Source organism: Cavia porcellus, unplaced genomic scaffold (genome assembly GCF_034190915.1).
Source record: "Cavia porcellus strain 051 isolate PalLab524CR breed Dunkin Hartley unplaced genomic scaffold, mCavPor4.1 scaffold_31, whole genome shotgun sequence".
Lineage (NCBI taxonomy): Eukaryota > Metazoa > Chordata > Mammalia > Rodentia > Caviidae > Cavia > Cavia porcellus.
The window spans coordinates 23045717-23066249 of record NW_026947514.1 but is presented as its reverse complement, the minus strand read 5'-3'; the positions used below and the strand labels follow the sequence as shown (position 1 = coordinate 23066249).

General features: G+C 38.8%; 1 protein-coding gene across 50 annotated transcripts in view; it reads left to right on the top strand.

Moving 5' to 3' along the window:
* The window catches only part of Nrxn3 (neurexin 3), a 1541537-nt gene that overhangs the window by 1253606 nt on the left and 267398 nt on the right, over positions 1–20533 (top strand). The window lies entirely within an intron of this gene.

The window sequence follows — 20533 nt, the reverse complement described above, 5'->3', positions numbered from 1 at the left end:
GGGAGTAAAATAATCCTGGGCCACGACACACTTAGAAGGGAAAATTGGGACTGACAGGTAGAGCATTACCACTTCTTTATCATCATTCTGTTTCCCCACTCCCTTATCTTTTTGAAATTGATGAAAAACAGAGACTATGCGGAGCTGCCCCTGGAAAATATGTGACAAGTCTGTCTATCTCACTGAACCATGCGAAACCATCTTCATTAATGTTTTCTATCTCTAAGCCCCATTTCCTCTTATCTCCCAGTAGAAATGTTACACTTCTAATATTTGCATTCAGAAAGTATATAGATAAGGATTCCACCCTCCAGTCTCATTTATTGCAATTGTATTTAAACACACAGTTTAATTAGCTGTACTCATCCTCCTTCTCAATCTTCTTTGAAGTGGTAAAGTCCCATTGCTTTGGTTCAGCTAATTTCATGGTCATACCCTAATTTTTGAACTTTGTGTAAAGCTAAGGGTATGACAGCCTCTTGTGATCTCTAAGAAGACTAGATATTTGATCCTCAGGGAGCATTTTGTTCAGTCAAGGACATGGAGCCTTGAATTTGGACCTCAGTTATAACATCTGATTATTTTTATCCAAATTCTCTTTGAAAAATTAGTTTTTCAGCTTAAGGAAGGAAGGGTAGGATACTGACATAGACTGGTTCATTACAGAGCATTACTGTGTGTCACACTATCCAAGGAAATATAAGGTGAGTAGCAGCAATGTTATGAGATTTTTAGAGTATGCTAATTTTATACATAAACACATACTTAGGGGATAGCAAAATATTGATGACATTTCACAGCGAAATGTTACATTGGGGTTTGGCAAACACCAATAAGGTCAGAGGCAAAGCAATATGAATGCAGGATTGAGAAAATGTTAAGATCGTGTATGTCTTGGCCATGATCTTTAATATGATCCAGAAAACCAACAATGATGTCATTCTAGCCTAGAGATGGGTTCATTCCATGATATCTTGGCTAATGCCTTTTTCGAGAATAATTAGATATATTTGCCTTATAATAGTTGATACTTAGTGTACCCTGGTTGGTTCCATAAGTGGCTTGAGATATAATTTGCTAAGAGTAGAACAGAAGTTTCTAAGACACAACCTAGTAATATAAGCACTTTGATTAAATGCAATGGAAATTGTGCTCATCAGTTATCATGTGTCCCTCTGCACTCCTCCAGCCTCCCTGATGTTAGATTAGAAGCAAATTCTGATCAATGATCTATGACCGAGAAGGAAATATGTCACTTCTGGCCTGAGGCAGTATAAGGAGTCATCTCCAGCCCTCATCCTTATCTCTCTCTTTCTGTGGCATCTCTCCTTTGTGCTTTGGAGGTTTTGTATTCTAGAGGACCTTTAAAAAGATGGAGAAACAGGGCGTTCACCTCCCAAATTAACATTTACATGAGCAAGAAATACCTACCTTGTGAGTGTAAAATGCAGATATTTAAAATTGACCAGGTGAACAAGTCATTAATGTTAATATTCAAGAAACTAAACCGTAAGTTACAAAACAACCACACTAGTATACAGATAAATGAAAAATATTGAAGTTCTCGCCCTCTTCCATCCCTATTGAGGGATTCTCTGCTCTGTCATCCTGGCCTGAGTAGAGAATCCCTTCTCTCTGCTGTGCTTTTACACTCACTGCAGATACATTGTGATGGGTCCATAAGGACCAGTAAACACAGCTCCATCCTATAATTTCCAATTCATTGTTCAGCTTTGCTCTTGACAAAAAACGTCCAACTCATTGTATGCCCTCCAGCCCATTCCAGGGTGGATAACTATAGTTTCTTTGTATTGAAGTGTCGGCTCCCACCCCCAACTTCCCATGTGACTTTCCCCTTCCACAGCCACTCCTTTTGTTATAGGCAGCTGAGTTAGTGAAAAATATTATAGGCAGTGAGACAGGGCTAGGCCCTAGTAGGAGCCAGGGCTAAAACCCAGAGGCTTTGCAACTATGGGAGAGACAGACACCTCCTGCTGTGGGCCAGGCCTCAAGACAAAGATCAAACAAATGCCCCCATATCCTAAGGACTGATATTCTAAATAGCTCTCTATCACCCTGAGAAAGCCAGGAGTCACCATCCCAACCCTCTAGGAGAAGAGTCACTATTCAGTAAGAATGCCCACTTTCTATGTGACTGGCTTCCCCATTTGCCACTGATTTAATCAGTTTTACATGAACAATTAATCTTATTGGTTAACCATAGTTCTGTTCCACCTTATGCCCATCTGCCTTGTAAATTCCCAGTTTTCCCCACTTTGAACCTGTCTCACCCCATGATTTTACTCTGTAAAAGTCTCTAGAAAAGGAGTCTTTCGCAACCCACTCAGATCCCTTCTTTCTCTCAGACAGAAGCTCTCTTTCTCTCAATAAATATCTTATGCTCTTAACCTCCCTTGTTTCTAAAATTACTTTTTTTTGATTTTAGAAAACACAGACTTGCACCAGACATATAGTAAGTTGGGAGTTTCATTCCCCTGTATCACTTTTTTTTTTTTTTTTTTTTTTTTTGTGCTCATGACACTGTTAAGACCCCATGGTCTGGGTGGGTTAGCTGATCTGGTCTTTATGCAAGAAAGCTTGCTCTCAGATTTAAGATAAACTCGTGCTGTTGAGACTGTGCTCCTGTTTCTTTTCGTTTTTGTCCTAACACCTGTATTATATTCCTTGACCTTCATGATGCTCTAAAGCTAGAACTTTTTGACCTTTCCTTTCATGTCAGTGTGACTTGTTCAGTGTGCTGAGATATCAGTTTATCTGGTTTACTGGGTAGAAGGACAGGACTTCCAGGCAAGACATCAGTCATAAGCAGGCTTACCTCCTTACCCTGAGTGCCGTGAGGCAATGACGTGCTTCACGATGTGAAAAAGGTGGAGAAACACCAGGGTCTAGGAATTACCATCAATCTGATTGCTTTATACTCCTACACTTTTACTTGTTCCTTCCTGCTCCCCTAAACTCTTCACCTAGGTGTGTTATTTTCTTATAAATTGAGAAGGAACTGTTAAAATCATTGGTACAGCTAGCAAGTAAAATGTTTGTTAAATTAATAAATATGATTTGAGACACTTCTGTGTATCTCAATATCTTTGCCATTAGGAAAAAGGTTGCCTAGCAACCCTCCAAATCTTCCCAAATCAAAGCTCAAATTCTGTTACTGAACTCTTCTGATGAAAAGAGAAAACTGAAAATTTGCAACTGAACGCTACTAACGTATGGGATTTCTCAATGACATAAACATTTGTCTATTCATAATGAGAAACTAAATTACAACTCCTTTTACTTATCCAGTGTCTACTACAAGTTATAAACCTCGTTTATCTATATTTGCTTATTTATTTATTTCTAAACATTTATGGGTTAGACATTTTTGTTATACCTATTTTGCAATGGAAAAACTTAGAGCCATGTTGCTTAAGAGGTTTGAATTGCTTAGCTAATGGTGGAAATTAGGCTTTTAACACTGCACTGTGCTACTTCTTCTGACAATCTGATGGTGGAAGTTCTCAGCTTGATATTTTTCTTTCATTCAGTACAGAACCATCCTCTACCCTAGTGCCAAAAATGATTTCAAGGGAAATAACTCTCGGACTACAACCAACTGTTCAGAAGAGATGCGATTTGAGTTTGAGGAGTTTCATTTGTTAAGCTCAGATCTCCTTTTCGTTAGTAAAAGTTATGCTATTATCTCATGAAATGCATCACAACTGTATCACTACATCTTGCATTGAAAAGTTGATCCCACATTCACGTGAAAAATTTTTAGTATTTGAAAAAATACTAAAAATTCTCCAGAAAACCCAGTATTATACTCATTTTTATTGGTACATAAGTCATTTTGGTGAGATTCAAAAACACATATACCCCTTTGCTCCCCGTCAGTTTGTTGAATATCAATAATAGTTGCAAGTATTAAAATAACATGCCCATTTTGTGATGCAAAATTACTATACATATTTAAAGAGACAAAAGAGTGGGGAGATAATCAGAATCAATTCTCATTAGAAATAGTTATGGAAAGACCTTAAGTAAAAAAAAAAAAAAAAAAAAAAAAACCTTAGCTTATATAATGCTTTGTTTTTGGTCATTAAGATCAAATGCATCTACCTAATTTGCAAAGGTGCTCCTTACATTGAATTTAGAAAGTCTGGAAAAGGAGACTCTTAGGTTCTTCCTATTCTCTTCCCTTTCTGCAGAGAAAATTGTAAAGTATCAGAGAATAAGTTATTTTGGAGCTGGAGGAGAGCTTGGAGATCACTCTACTATAGTTGTCAATTGAATCATGCTACAGATGAAAACTCTGAATCTTGTGGATGAGCACTGATTTATTCAAAGAGAACACTACTGATTCCTCAAGTCTCCTCTCTGCCCATCTGCCCATTGACATCTGCTGACACACTTGAGTCTTTCGCCCAGTTTTTGGCAAAGCCAGGACATGATGTGTGTGGTTCAAAGGATGGTGTGTCTAAATAACGAGCTAACTCTGGCTGCTGCATTGTAAAGAGAATTTTTGGGCATGGGGCTCTAACATTGCTTATCCTATTAAACTAATGCATTAACATGGATTTTGTACCTGAAGTGTTCATCATAAGATCTGATACAGAGGAAGCACTGGATTTGTAAATAAATAAGAAAAAAAATTGAAAGCGTATGAGTGTTAAAACCCAGACTCTCCAAACTCCGAACTCTTTTGAGTGACACAGAGATTAGAGCTTTGCACTTGTTTTTGTCCTGGAGGAATCTTTGTGAATTCTGGTCAGAGTTTAAATACAGCAACTTATGGGAGGGTCCCAAATCAATCAAATATAGGCAATGTTAAAAAAAAAAAAAAATATATATATATATATATATATATATGAAGTAAAGAATAAACCATGTAAAAATTTTCTTTCCCAAGACTGGCTTGTTAGCAGTTGAAAAACCAGATATGAATGTATAATAGAAATGTGGCAATGATCATTTGGGTAAAAATACAATTTGCATGAGAGTGAATCCAGAAATGTCCCAGAACACAAGAAAGATAAAATAGCTGGCATCCTATAGGGTATATCCAAACTGCTGAACAGATACCACACTGCAAGTCTGCCTATGGCTGGAAACGTTGGCAGGAGCTCCAAACCCTTTGTAGACGTTGACATTTGAAGTTTACTGTGACAGGCAGTCTTACATTTAAAGGAAGCATATAATACATATCTGTGAAAACTGTCAAAATCATCGTGTACAGTTGATTCTGAGATCTATTTTATTCTTCCATCTCCTGATCTGACATTCATTAAAGCTGAGAATGTCCCTTAAATTTTACTCTGCTTGTTTCCCTAAAGGAACACCTGAGAAAGTTAATAAATCCTTGAGACTACACAAGTGGAGAGGAAAGAATTATGAAATAAAACAAAACAAAGAAATTGTGTAAACAAATTAATTAATTGTCTGGAAGTGAAGAGTGTGTTTGTAATTTTGCCCTTGTTGAAGGAAAATTGGAGTTCATTACCCTCGCTGGCTGATTTAAAAGCTTTTTTCCTGCACGTCATCACCAAGAGAACAAGTACGATGTGAGTGCGAAGCATGGATCACTCGCAACATCAATTAAAATAAAAATTCATTACTGAAGCCTCCAGAGTAAAAGCGTGATTGGTGCATGATACTTAGTCCTTGAGGGGAAACTTTTCTTCTCCTATTTTCAGATTTTTTTTTTCCTTCTCCCCCTCGTTGCTGTTGGGATCTATTAGGAATATTTGTTTCAAACCTACAGTAGTAACCATTGTACTTTTTTTTTGGGGGGGGGGGCAAGTTGTATTAATACTTTTCAGACAATGAGCACATTAAGTATACCAGGCTCTCCACATACTTTATCATCTTTAATCTTCAAAGCAATCATTGTAAAAGGTATCAATCAGAAAACTGAAGCTCATGGAAAGGAAATTAAAGAGCGGTGAAACCAAAGATGTAAGACCAGATCTGTTGTCTGTGCTGGATACCACAGACATGTACTAGCGCAGATCCAGGGTGCTGAGTTGGAGCACCTTTGTAGCCAAGTGGAGCAGGCTTGCTCTGTGTTCAGGCTGAGAATTGAGGCAAATGGAGGTGCCCCCAGACCCCTGAGGAATTGTGGATGGTGTGCAATACACACAACACAGTCATCTGCTGCATACAGTGTTCCCATGCTCTCCAGATACACAGAAGCTCAACTGCCTCGTGTTGAAACACATGCCCTGGGAGGATCGTGTGTTTTAGTTTTGTGACCTCTTTCCTAAAGGGGTTTACTTAAAGAGTTACATTTTAGAGAGCAGAGAAAGGAAATGAATTGCCTGTTTATGACCTTTCCTAGAGATCTGATGTGTATTCAGACTACATGGAAAGGGAGAGAGAGTAAAATGAAGAAAGAGGATTAAAAAGAACACAGAAGATCCAACTATATAAGAACAATGTCTACATCACAGCATATGGCAAAAACTTGATTGTTTCAGGAGGGCGCTGAAAATCTTGGAGTCACAGTAAGCTGATGGAGAGAGTTTGCTTTTGAACCAATGGGAAATCAATTCACATTCAATATTTTCTAGGTCCTATTTTCTAGATAGACTCATTTTAAGCCTATGATCCCTATGAAAATAATAGCCCCATTTTATAGTGGACACAGCTGAGGCACTGAAAGATTAAATAACATACCGATGACCATCCAGCTAGAAAATAACAGTGGCATAGATGACATGGTATAGTACATAAGTAATCTCAGCAACTCTGGGGGGCTGAGACAGAGTAACTTCAAATTTAAGATCAGCCTGGGCGGTTTGGTGGTTTATCAAGAACTTGTTTCAAAATTAAAAAGGACTGGAGATGTTGTTCACAGTGAAGGTCCTAAATTCAATCCCTAGTATTGAAAAGGAGGGAGGGAGGGATGGAGAGAGGGAGGGAGGGAGGGAGAGAGAGAGAGAGAGAGAGAGAGAGAGAGAGAGAGACAGAGACAGAGACAGAGAGAGATATGGAGAGACAGAGATAAAGACAGGGGAGGCAAAGAAAGGGAGAAGGTAACACATAGAGACAGATGAACAGAAAGAGAAAGAGGAAGAGAGATAAATACAAAGACAGGCAGAGAGAGAAAGAGAAAGAGAGAGAAAGAGAAAGAGAAAGAGAAAAAAAGAGAAAGAAAAAGAGAAAAAAAGAAACGCGTACTGAGCTAAGAGGTCTAGCCCTGGAATCCACGCTGGTCACCCCGCTGCCCTCCCTGCCTTTCCCTCTACTCTTCAAGCTTCTCTTGATCAAAGCCAGAATTTATTGCCAGGCCTTCCTTTGCTTGTTTTACAAACTGCAGGAAATCCTTTTTGGACATAAGAGTGTCTATGTAAGTAGATATTATTAAAAGCATGATGTGGGTACTATTTATTTTTCTCTCTGATTCATGTATCATTCATCTTGTTTTAGCCGTGCTATTTGGGTTTCATTTAACACCGTGGTGGTGTTGCTTATGATTCCACCTTGTTTTATATTGGTATCTAGAACAAACTGAGGGGGAAAAAAGTAATAGAAATAATACTGAATTTATGAGTTCCTTGAAATTTACCACTGTGAAGTTGTACCTTCCTATAAAAATAAAAATAAAATCCCACCTATAGGAAACAAGATATGTTTTCTGTATCTCCTTTCTCTATGGCTGTGTATACAAAAGTCTCTACCCCTTCTACTGCCTGTTCCCTGGTCCCTCATATTCTCACCTGAAATCCCAATATTCTTCTATATAACTCTCAGTGCCTTGCTGTTTTCTGGGAGTTCATCTTTTCTTCTAAAATTCTACCTTAAGGACAAAAACCCTGAAAATAGGTCATAGATGTGAGCAGGGGTTAGTGAGAAGAGGAGGAGAGGGAAATCCCCAGGAATTATATTAAGCAACCTCTATTATAATAAATGTAAGCAGTCTGTCCAGACTGCTTACATTTATTATAATAGAGGTTGCTTAATATGCTATAATTCTTAGTATAGTCTTTGTATACTTAAATGGACCAAAAATACATTTAAAAGTTTATTTTTAAAGGTAGAGAAATACAAAGCAACTCTCTGAACAAGATAAATCTTTTTTTTTTTTTTTTTATACTTTTACTCATGGAGTTCACCTTTTTATGTGCCAGGTGGTATGTATATGAATTTTAAGGAAACAAATGCATGACCCTCTCTTAAAGCGATCACAGCCTAGATGCTTGACCAGCAGGTGAATCAGGGTCTTACGGCAGAGTAACCTGTGTAGAGGAAAAGTCAGTCAATAGAAACTCAAGGGCGGGCTTGGGATTCAGATTGGAGGTCCAGGAAGGCTTCTCAGGAGGGGTGAGCTGCTTGCAACTGAACTGTAAAGACCCATAGGAATTTGAACTAAAAGATACTCTTTCCCTGAGAGACTGGCATGGGCAAATGAGTGGTTCTGCATGGTAGGAAAGAGGTGTATTTTTTTAAAAAACATGAACCTTCACAAACTTGGTGATTTAAAATATATATATATATATTTTTTTCTTACACTGCTGGAGGTCAGATTTTAAAACTCCAAGAGTTACCAGCGTTGGTCTCTTCTGGAAATTTGAGAGAGAGTCCCATCTATGCCTCTCTGCTAACTTCTTTCTGCTCGCCATGAAACTCATACTGCTTGTTTGTCATATCACCTTCTCCATAATATGCTTCTCCTGCCTTCCTATTCCTTCTCTTCTTCCAAAGACATTTGTCATTGATATTTGGGAACTATCATCTAGGCTGATATCTAAGATCCTTAATTCTATCTTCAAAATCCTTCTTTCCAAATAAGGTTACATTGGTGTATTTCCATGGGCATTATCTTTTGAAGAACCAACATTCAATCCATCACAAAGAGGAGTTATAAACCTGATAAGTTATAAGCGTGTCAAAGTGAAAAAGAGTCAAAGTCAGATCCCCAAAATCCTTGTGTGTCTGCAAATCACTGTCGATTTGAATTTGAAAGACTTGGGAAATCATTAGTGTTTTAATTGTGCAATTGGCATCTATCTCTGAAAAATACATAATTACATTTTTAATATCTTTAAAGACATCATAAATCCCACCTTTGATGATAAAGTTGATATTATTTAACTTAGTACTCACTGCAAAGAGGGTTAACCTACCATAAGGAACAATGTCTCTTGTAGAAGGGTAGAAGATATTAGAGAAAACCTGTTAGGGCATTTGATTATAATTGTGTGATTTTGAGGATTTGGGGATTGGGGATTTGAAGGAAAACTGGTTTGTTCTAGATTGAAGAGAGGAAAAAAGCAGGAGCGATTCTAAAAATGGATGTCTCAGTAAATCTTATCTGGCTAGAGAAGAGATTGTAGAGAAGATAAACTTGTAAATGGTTGCCCTGAGTGTGCTATGTTTCGTATGAGTGGATCTGTGATTTTGTTATTTCTGTACTTGGACAAAATTAAGAAGTTGCCTTGCTTTGTCTCCCTTTTTCGTGGTCTCTGGGTGACTTTGTCTCAGATTAGTATTCTTGACACCCTGCATACCTAATCTAGCTGTGAGTGCCCGGTCATGTTCCACTTGGCAAGGACTGTGGGCTACTCTTTCTTTATTCTTTTTCAGTACCAAATTATGACAATGGCCATTCATAAAAGTCCGGTCCTTCTGATCAAGCACATCAGCCAAAATGTTCTGACCGTTCCTTAAGTATCCTATTAAAAGTCACGGTGTTTTCTTAAAAGAATACTTTTGCTTTGCCTATGGGAACATCCATTTCCAGACTTAATTCACTTCTGAATCAAACACTGGATGCTAACTATTGTAAAGACAACAGGAACCAACCAAAAGATTTCTTGTGTGGTGTGCTATCTAACTTTTATAATAACATTGTCTTCAGTCAACCTACAGGCCCTTACCCAACAAGTGTTCCTGAGACAAGAGACCTTGATTTACCCTTTTCAGGCTCCCATTCCTTTTCCAGGGGTGCTCCTTTTATATTCAAATATTAGAAGTAATCAGTTGTAGTTTTCCTTAATGAAAAATGAACAACTGAAAAAACTTCATCTACTCATTTGGCAAAGGTTCCTGCAGAACACACAGCCATTGATATTAGAGATTTATTGTTTTAAAGAATGAAAAGATACGAAAGGGCCACAGAATGGCAGAGACAACAGACGACAGTGTACAGCAGGTTTTGCTTTAAGTGAAGATGAAAATGGTAGGTGCCATTTTTAGTTCAGCCAAAAATAAGTAAAATATGATATAGCTGGTGTCTCTGGCAGTAACTAATGACAAGTGGTCCTCCTCTAACACATCTATATTCTCAAGGAGAAAAGAACTCTCTAAAATTAAAGACAGTTGTTATTTGAAAGGAAATATTTTCTTCCTCTAACGTATAATTAGCCTGCAACACTGATTTCTCTAGACTCTTTCCAAGCAAGTTTCTGAGCATATTGAGTTTGGCAGGTATCAGTTATTCCTTCAAACACTGGGCATCTATTCTAAACAGAAACCAGTTGTCATTCTCCAAGGCACCAAGTAGTGGCCAATTCAGATCAGATGCATTCATCTGTAATATTGCTTATGAGATGCAACGTGGGGGTTTGGCACCTCCAATGACACGGTCCAGCATCCTGTTTATTTCATTAGGAGTCCAATTGTATACAGATTATTTTATCCTTGAGATCCAGTGCCTGTTTTCATCTTGACATGCTAGTGGAGGAATCTCAGCCAAAGTTAGAGATGGTCAGTGAAGCTTCCCAACATTGTCCACATTCCAGGTCCCTTGTTTATGCTTGAAGCTTGCTGATGGAGAGGTGGATACGCTAGCAAGTTTGATGGCCTGTGGCCTCCCTTGGTGAAATGCTAGTAGGAGATGTGGCTCTTTGGGTGTCAGAGTGACTGAATTTGGGTTTGTTGTGACCCTGATCCACAGCATTGGCTAGAGGGCTGGCTACCTATCACACAATTAGCATGAAGCAGCTTAGACCCTGAAAAAACTGGATCTAAAAAATTGGAGGTGCATAGGTACATTGAAAACAGTAAGCAAATTCAGAGTTCTATGCAGGTAAGACAGGTAATGTGTCCATGTGCTGGTGGCAAATTGGTGACTAACTAGGACAGACAGTGGGAGCGCTCAGCTTCACTGATGGTGACCTCCCAGGGATGTTTGTCTTAAGAGTTGTCAGCTTTTGAAGATAGGCCAACAGTTCAGTTTGTATATTATATCCCTTGATTTGAAAAGCTCACATCCAGTTAAAGCCCTTAGTTCACACATCCAAACCATTTGCTTTGTATGCTGCCATTTTGCAATCTTGATCTAAGGACACTCAAATCTGGTTTTTTTGCTACCTAATATGAACAGAGAAGTTTTGTGGACTCAAGATTTAAGACATCCTAAATTTCCTTCCCAAAGTTGAAAACTTATGAAAAAAATAAGCAAAGAAAATGAAAATAGTTTTCAACCATCACACTACTACCATGAGATGAATGGTTCCCAATTGAGGACACAGCAGAGCTTTCAGTTCTGCCTCTATAGCAGCATAGAATTGGTGTCCAGCAGAGGAATACCACAATACTAGGTACACAAACCACAAAGAGCACAGGATCTGTGTCTTAAAAATATCTGTGAATTTGTTGAGAATATTATGATCCTAGGGAATCCTTGGGGAAAGCTACCATGATCACCTATAAGTAAATGGGTGGGCCCCAGAGAAGAGGATAATTTAGTTTCCTTTTTAAAAACATTTCTTAAATCTATCAAAGGGGAGGGGAAGAAAACTCAGTGGCGTTACCATGTGACTTGCTGTATTAATGCCATTTCTGTTGGATGAAATGGAATCACAAAAGGCAAACTCAGCAGCAAGTTTTCCCTTGCAGGTCCTGGAATTCTAGATGCTATGACATTTTGGGACATTTTTTTTCCTAAATCACTTATTCTAAGGATACCAGTGGGTTTTAGTGATTGTATGAATTAAAATAATGTATGGCCTACATCACTCTCTCAACACCCCTTGCTTAGGCCACTCTCCAAGTTTGGTTCTTTAGGATCAGCCAAAACTTACCAAAAATGAATTTTCATGAGCCTCATCCTGGACCTATTGGATCAGAAACTCTGGAGCTGAGTCCCAGCAGTTTGTATTTTAACTATTCTTTCCAGTTGATCTGATGCAGTCAGTCCTGTTGTTCCTAGACATGGAAAAACTCGAGTCAGAGATAATTGCTAGCTCCTTCAGACAAGGAAATCTTAGCCCTGAGTTGCAGCTGAAAGCATGAAACTAGCATAATCTTGGAAATGCTTGTTGATTTCTTGCTTTTATTTTAGTTCTGTTGTTTTCTTCTTGTTTGTGCATTTATCCTTTACTTGCTTTTATTTTGTTTTCTTTTTCATCCAAGTCTTGTATTAATTTTATACTGCTACTGTAATGAATTACCACAAAGTTCATGGCTTAAGTGCACTATCTTATAATTGGTAGAGGTCCAACACATGCTTCTCTAGACAAAATGAAGATATCAGCAGGAAAAGTCATTTTCTGGAGTCTCTAGAGGAGAATACTCTCTTGCATTTTTCAGCTTTTGAAAGCCACTTGCTCTCCTTTGTTTGTGGGTTCCTTCCCAGTAAATGAGGAAATTCATTTTTAAGGTCAGCAACATTAGGCTGATTCTTCTTCTTTTTTTGGGGAATCTATGATCACTTTGGGCCCACATGGGTGAATCAGGAAAGATATGCTTCCTCTTTTAATGTCAATTATCAGTAACTTTAATTCCCATGCAACATTCACAGTTTATAGAGATTAATATACAGCTGTTTTGGTGTTAGAGACATTTTCCTACCTAACAAAGTGATTATATTTGGAGTTTTTTTTTAACATCAGGAAGCAGTCTAATATATTATAAAAATATGCACAAATACAATATATGGCCTCTTCACCCACACTAATAAGATCTCATTCTGTAGCCTGGAACAATACTGTATTAACTTTCCTTTTCTTGAAACCAAACGCCCAATACTTAAAATTCAAATGAACAGAGGTGTAATTTGGCCCATGGTTTCAGGAGATTCAGTCCATACTTAGCAGGTTCCAAGTCAGAAACATCATTGTAGAATTAATTGTTCAGTAGAGAAAAGATGCTTTTGCTCATCCTGGCAAGGGAATAGCTACAGAGAGGACGTAGGGGCCAGATATAGAATCCAAGGTCACACTTTTGTGAACCACCCAGACACACAAAGAACTGTGCTTTACTAATTTCTTAGGTAGCTGTTAAGTTAGTCAAGTTGAAAAGTTTAGCTACAACAGGTGATTGTGATATTAAATGGTGCTGGCAACAATATTGTAACACACAAAACTAAGTTGAAGATCTGACTCTGGTACTTGCTAGCTATATAATTATTGGTAGGTTACAAAAGTTTGAGCCCATAGATTCCTTTTTCTGAAATAGAGGAAATACTTTCCTTATAGAACCATTTTACTGAAGCAAAATGACAACAATGTGCCAGAAACGTAATAGAGATCTAATAAATGATATTATCATTGCCTGCAAATCTGAGTTCCCTTCAGTCCTCCTAGATAAACCCAAATAAGGGAAACAACTTTGGAGCTTTGGTGACGCCATCAATAGCAAATTATAACTCCAGGTATTTGATTTAAGCATGTGTAAGATGTTTGAGTTATAAAGAGGAAGAAGCTATTTGCAAATATACAATGATACTACTGTGCTCAATAAGTAGGTAACAGTGATCACCGCAGTTTACAAACTTAATTCTTTCTGTGATTAAACTCACTAAATTAATTCCATGGTTTAAGTTGCAAACAAGTTACACCAGAATCCTGGAAAAATTAAGTTTGTGAACTGAGGTACCACTCTTGTACCCTATTTTAGGGAGCAGTGGGAAAAATGAGTTTAAAGAAAGAAGATTTGAGGTACCCTGAATTTAGAAAATGAATCCTTACTGTCAATGTAAGTCTAACAAATGCCAATGCAAATAGTGGATAGATTTTGTTTTCTACTAGCTTAACTATCTGATATACTAATTCATCACTAAAATAAGGATTTTCGGTTGTCCATTGAGAACTCCAACCGAAGCACGACAGGTTGTGTGTTTACTACTCACACTGGAAAGGCGAAAAGCTCATTTGACTATCTAGTTGTGGGAGAGGAGGTCATTCAGACCAAAGAATGAGGGCACTGCAGGGTATATTCATTCATCGAAGTCAAGCTTTCACACAGGGATGTAAAATAACCAGAAAAACCTCCAACTACAGCTAGAAATCAAATATTGATCAAAGAATCCCTTAGTTTTCCAGCTTAATGATCTAATTCTAATTTATTCATTCAACAAACATTAACTGAGCCACTTCTGTAGACCAGGCCCTGTGTAAGGCTATAGACAGTAATATACTCACACTATCCAAACTCCCATTTCATACTCAATCTAAAATCATCAGAAATTAAATAAATATTTATTTTTGAAGATTGAATGTGCTTGTAAAGCATCAGTGTGTGTAATTATATCCTACAGTGGAAAATCCTTCCGTAACCTGTTTCTGAGGGCATCACTGGGAATGCTACTCCATTACTCTTGTCTTCATTTTCACAGTCTACAAAATGAGGGAAACGCCTTGTGTATAGCTTCCAGAAACTTACAATCAAAGAGTAACAAGACCGCTATCACCAAAGGCACCAGACACACTGAAAACTGAATAAACACTGAGGAATCTAAATTCAGTTAGTTAATAAGCCAGAGCTTCCTTCAGATTATGTTGGCATTATCCTTCCTTTGTTGATTGTATGAGGTTCCTCTTAAACTGAAAGAGAAGATCTCGGGCTATCGGGTCCTTGTTTAATTCCCTTTTCCATGGGGTGTGTGGGAATCATCAGCACAGCAGTGGCCGAAGTGCAGCGGACCAGTGCTTGGTGGTTGCATAGGGTGGAAGTTAGCAGGAGGAGGCCTGCTAGAAGTGGGGTAACTGTGGCAGGTACAGCATGGGCTTTTTGGTTTATTGGAAGGCTTCTGCATTCCTTAAACAGGAGGGCACCTGTTTTCAAATAGAGATTTTTCTTTACTTAATATATACCTTTCAGAGCTAATTGGAGATTCTTCAGTTACCTATTACCTTAAAGTGTCAGAGCTAGGGATTCCTCTGTTGATGTGGAATGGAATGAAATGCAGCCTGGATGCTTTTGACTTGTATAATCTGTATCACACTGTAGAGATCTGAGTAAGCAAACACATAGGAGTAATTGAAAAAGTATGCCATATCTGGATAATCAATGTTTCAGTGATCTTATAGCTGGAGAATGGGGTGAATGGGTCAGTTAAATCTGCCACACATCGAGTTTCCTGATTTCTGTAGGCTATTTTTAAGACATGAGCATCTTTGCTCTCTTGGTGGAGTGTAAGTCTAATCCTTAAAGATGCTGTACATATTTTTCATGCAACATGTCCCTAAACACAAGCAAATAACTTCACCTGGTGCCCAAGCAAAGAAACAGAAATGTGTGCCAATGTGGTGTTCACTGAATGTTGACAGTGCGCTGCATTTAATGGATTAGTTAAGAGAATTTCAAAGATAGTTTGCGCTCAGTGATCTTCTCTGCTGACTTAAACTAATCCTGTCCCAAGCTTGGACTCTGCCATGATCAACCCATAATAATAAGCAAAAGGTGATATTTGTTTGTGAGTAGTTCTCTGTAGAATCAAATTTTTCTATCTCTAGTTTCACTTAATCCTAGGTCAGAGAACTGTGAGCATCACATTGTTCTCCCTTTTTCTCGCTCAACGTCTAGGACAGACATGTCTGAGAAAACAGAGAGGAAAGCTATTAACTAAAACCAACGATTCTTTGGAAGATGCCAAAGAGAGGCAGCTTTATATAATGCAAAGGAATGAGTTTAGAGTCCAAATACTTCTCCATTTACCAACTGTGACCGTTGGTAGTTCCTAATTTGCATGTCTGTGGAAATGACAGTGATAGAATCACATCCAGAAAGTTGATATAGGCATCTATAAGGACATCACAAATATTGGGTGACTGTTTTTTTTTTTTTTTCTGAGCCTGTTCCTTCCTCCTCCCAAAACAATTCATGCTCCATCTCTCAGTTTTCCCTCTCTAATAATGCCTGAGTTTATGGCCACATAGGAACCAGTCCTGTTCCAATACCTTCTACCCTGTGCATATCAGTGAGTCTGAGGTTAGAGGAAGTAGACCTTCAGCACTGACATACTACCCATGTGGAGCTACATTCAATATTAGTCACTGACCTCGTAGGTCAAAATCTATTCTTAACAGAGAAAACGTGTCATGCTCATTGTTATGAAGATATTCAGTGGCCCACAAACCCCTAATTTCCTGTTTGGCCATTGAAGAAGTCTATGATCTACTGCCTGGGACCGAGCTACTTTCAATAAGGTACAGGCTGCCTGGCTTGAGGCATTTCAACAGCCCAGTAAGTTGCTGTTACATCCTGACTTACTGTGTTAGCTCTCAAGCAGCATATTTTCAAGTCAGTAAAAGATACCCTTGTTCTTTAGGGTTCCCCTTTAGAGTTAGGTCTTCCAGGAATTTGACTCCATGCTTCCTAGAAGGTACCTCCTCCCCTTCAATTGGTTACTTTTTCTCCATCCTCTGTAGAACCCATCAGAACAGGTATTTTGCTTCCTCCTTCATCATATGTATCTTGTACTAAACTTAAATGTCTACACATGCAAAGATGATATTTATTTTCTCAGATATGTGTCTTGGATATTTAGTACAAAATCAGCACTTGGCTAATGTGACTTAACAAAACTGAATAAGTTGAATAGTCACTTCGGTGACTTAACAAAACTGAATAAATTGAATAGTCACTTCGGTGTTTAGGGCAGTGACAAGCAGCCCAGCTGAGGCTGTGGCCAAAGATCAAGGAAGGCAGAAGCTATAAAAAGACTGGTCAAGTAAGGAAGGTGCTGTTAATTATCAGAGATCACAAGAGCACCTGAGATTGAGCCATCTGCAGAAGGAAACACAAGGGAGGGCATCTGTTGGTCATTTATTTAGTTGCTTCTTTGCCTATTAGTTTCCCCAGTTCTAAAATAAGGAATAATCATTATACGTACCTTAGAAGGCTGTTTTAAAGATTTAAAAAGTTATAAAGCACTTAAAACGTTTCCTAATCCAGGCATAGTGGTATAGTTATAGTAGTGCACACCTACAATCCAAGCACTTGAGGAGGCTGATTCAACAGGATCACAAGTTGAAGCCTAGCCTGAGCAACTTAGTGATTTAGAGACACTCAAGATGTAGCCTAATGCAAAGGCACTGGGTCCAACTCCCAATAACAAAGGGAAATGAAGAAGAAAAAGAAGCAGTACATGCTATAAAGTGAGAACTAGTAAGAGATGAGGAAGGTGTCAACACAAATCCCTAAGGTAGACATTTGAGTAAGAACCAGTAACATCCTGAAGCAGGCTTCTTGCCAGAACATTAGAAATAGACATGAGTTAAGTGAATCTCACGTCCCACATTTACTAGCTCGTGACTTGGAAGACGTTGCTTGTGTTTTGAGTCTTGTTTTCCACAATTATATTATGAGCTCAAGCATGGCTACATCCAAGATTAAGATAAATTCCCTGTAAGCCTTTCAGAATGGTACGTGGCATCTCTTAGGGGCTTAATAAATATTAGCTCTTCTTACCACTTTCCTTCACATGCTTTTTGATCTTTAACCTTCTGCTCAGAATGGAAGGAAAGCAGGGAGATCTAAGTCAGGAGATTGTTTACAAAAGGGGCTGTTTTTAAAATTTATTTTTCTTTTCACAAAAACTAAGCATGAGAACAGTAAGGAGAGTAAATCCAAATAGTCTGCTCTGGGATGATTTGGTCTTCCACTAGGACCAGGAGAAGTAATAGCATTTTAAGCTAATGGATTTAGAGGAAAATAAAGCTTTAAAGAAACACTGGGCATGATTTCTGTATCATCCATTTCTCTGAATGCTTTGTTCCTGTTTCATAGTCTCTAGAAGAAAATCTGTATAGTTATTCCTCATCACATCGGAACTTCACTTCCTTTTCTTGGAGTACTAGAGGAACCCAGGGTGCTAGTGAGCTGGTGAGCTGTCTTTCTTCATGCCCACAGACAGACATAGAAGCCAGCATTTAGCTCAGTCCCTGGGGCCTGGCTTTTGAACAGGAGCTGTTCTCAGAGAAACTGAATCATTCGGGCAACTACTGCACCCTGGGTTGTGCAGGGAGGGGATGAGCAGTTTAGCTAATTCATCCCTGGGGAAACTTCTAGTGTTTTGGCACATGGCTGAGTGCAAAGAAGATTAAAAAAATATACACCAGATCATAGCTGGCATTCGATTCCAGAAGAATATACTATAACCTGAGATGATGGGGTCGTCTGCTGTCCTGTGACACCCAGTTGAGTCACCTGGTTTACAGTGCTGCCCAGGATTGGTCCAGATGTTCCATTGGTGCCTTCACAGTGGCAAAGCTGAGCTCAGAATCCTCAGCTCCAGTGCTTCTATATGAAAAATGCACGTAACTGTTATTGTTTTTGTTTCTCCATTGAATTAAAATGCCAAAATGCATTATAGTATTATGACATCTTTTGGGCACTTGCTTTACATTCCAGGCATTGACAGAAGCACTTTACATATCGTGGTTAATGTTCCCTCTCTAGACCCTCATAGATGTCCAGAGATGACTGTTGCATGTGTCAATGGACACAGCCCAGCATTCTGGAACTAGTACAGGGTCTCAATTACCAGATGTGAATCTGAGTAATTACGTAAGCCCTCTGAGTTTTATTTTGCTTTTAAGTAACTTCAGCTGTAGTGGTTAATGAGGTTATAATGAAGATTAAATATGAGTATAATATAAAGGGTTAGCATCCTGACCTCTATAAGCCAGTCAGTGTGAGAGCTCCTCTTAGAAAACAAATAAAGGGAACTGAAGGAGGTTGAATAATTTAATTTCCCCAAAGACATGGCTGGTTGGGGGCTAGCCAGAATTCATACCCAGGTCTGCCTGACTTCAAAGACACTAAAACTTCTGTTTAGCAAAATAGATACTTCCCTTTCTTTCCATCAAGATACTGGAAGAGCAAGTTCTATGAATCAGAAACTGAGCATGAACTCATTAAAAAAGCACAGGTGTCTGCAGAGAAGCAGAATCCATAAGAACAACTCTGGGTCTTATGCTTCATTTAAGATTTGAGCTGGCCACAAAAGGCAAGGGCTGTGATAGGACATCTGGATACACTTTTAAGGCTCCATTTTGTATCCTTCCACCGAGCCCCCAGTTTGGTGGTTAACCACCTGGACACAGCATCAAAGATGCATTCTGTTTATGCTGCTTTTATTGACACAAAATGGAAAACAGTTGCTTCTGAATGGGTGGAGACCACTCCGCTGGGATTCAGATGTCTAATTTTGGGAGTTCTGTGTTCTAGTGGATGAAGGGGTTTAAGAGTATGCAAGACAGGATGGTAGTTCAGGCTGACTTTGGACTTACTGTACAGCCCAGGCTGGTCTCAAACTCATATCTGTCCTGTCTCAGCCTACTGAATACTGGGAAAAGTTTAATCCAAGAGACTGAAAGCTGAGAAAAGTAAGAAACATTCTAAGAGAACCATAGAGAAGGCTCTTCTGCAACACAATACTCAGAATACTCCTTAGGATGCCAGGATAAGAATGAACACGAGGAGGAAGGGGCAGGAGACAGAATGGAGCAAAGGTGATGGAATTAACACTCGAGGCTCGTAAAGTGGAAACTAAGCTTGCTGCAACAACACATTACCTGCTCTTTCAACTCTTCTGCCAAACAATTCATGTCTCATTTATCCCTTATTGAACTGGGCATAGGCCAAATGCTCAGACCTCTTTCCTTCTTGTCAGATTAGATAGCTGTTTCCTCTAGCATTTCAAGGTGAGACAAAAATGCGTATGATTTCCACATTTATTTGTTAACTTTGGTCCTTACCAGGACCAGAGACAGGTTAAAAGCCATCTGGGAATTAACCGACAGTGAATGCTTATTAGTGTGCCACTGGGGCAAGGAGGCACAGGAACTGTCAAACTTTAGCTCTTCTAATGAGAAGGTAGAGGAATCCAGAAGCATGAGTGTCAGTGTGGAAGGCACCCAAACTCCCTCGCCACCCAACTTCTTCATAAGGTTGCCTACAGGGAAAATTCTGGTGGCCAGGCTGGGCTAGAGGCACTGTAGAGAAAAGATTTTCAGCATTTGCTTTCAGACTATGCTGGTAACAAAGACAACAGATTATATACTGTTGTATTCAGAGTTTACAAGGGAAAGGATTTTAATACAGGGCACATAATTTATAGAATTATTTTATAATATTCACTCAAAGAGTCAAATGCAAAAAAGTGTGGGAGATCTGTCCACACACTGGAGACCAAAAGAATCCAGCTGAGGGACCTGGATATCACAGCAATGTCCTGCATGAGCTCTTCATCTGAAGACCCAGAGCCCATGCAATGTCTCATGCAGGTCTCTATCAAGAATCTGCACTGGAAAGGCCCAAAGTTTAGTGGTGGAAGCTAGAAAGTCTGTGCCAGTGG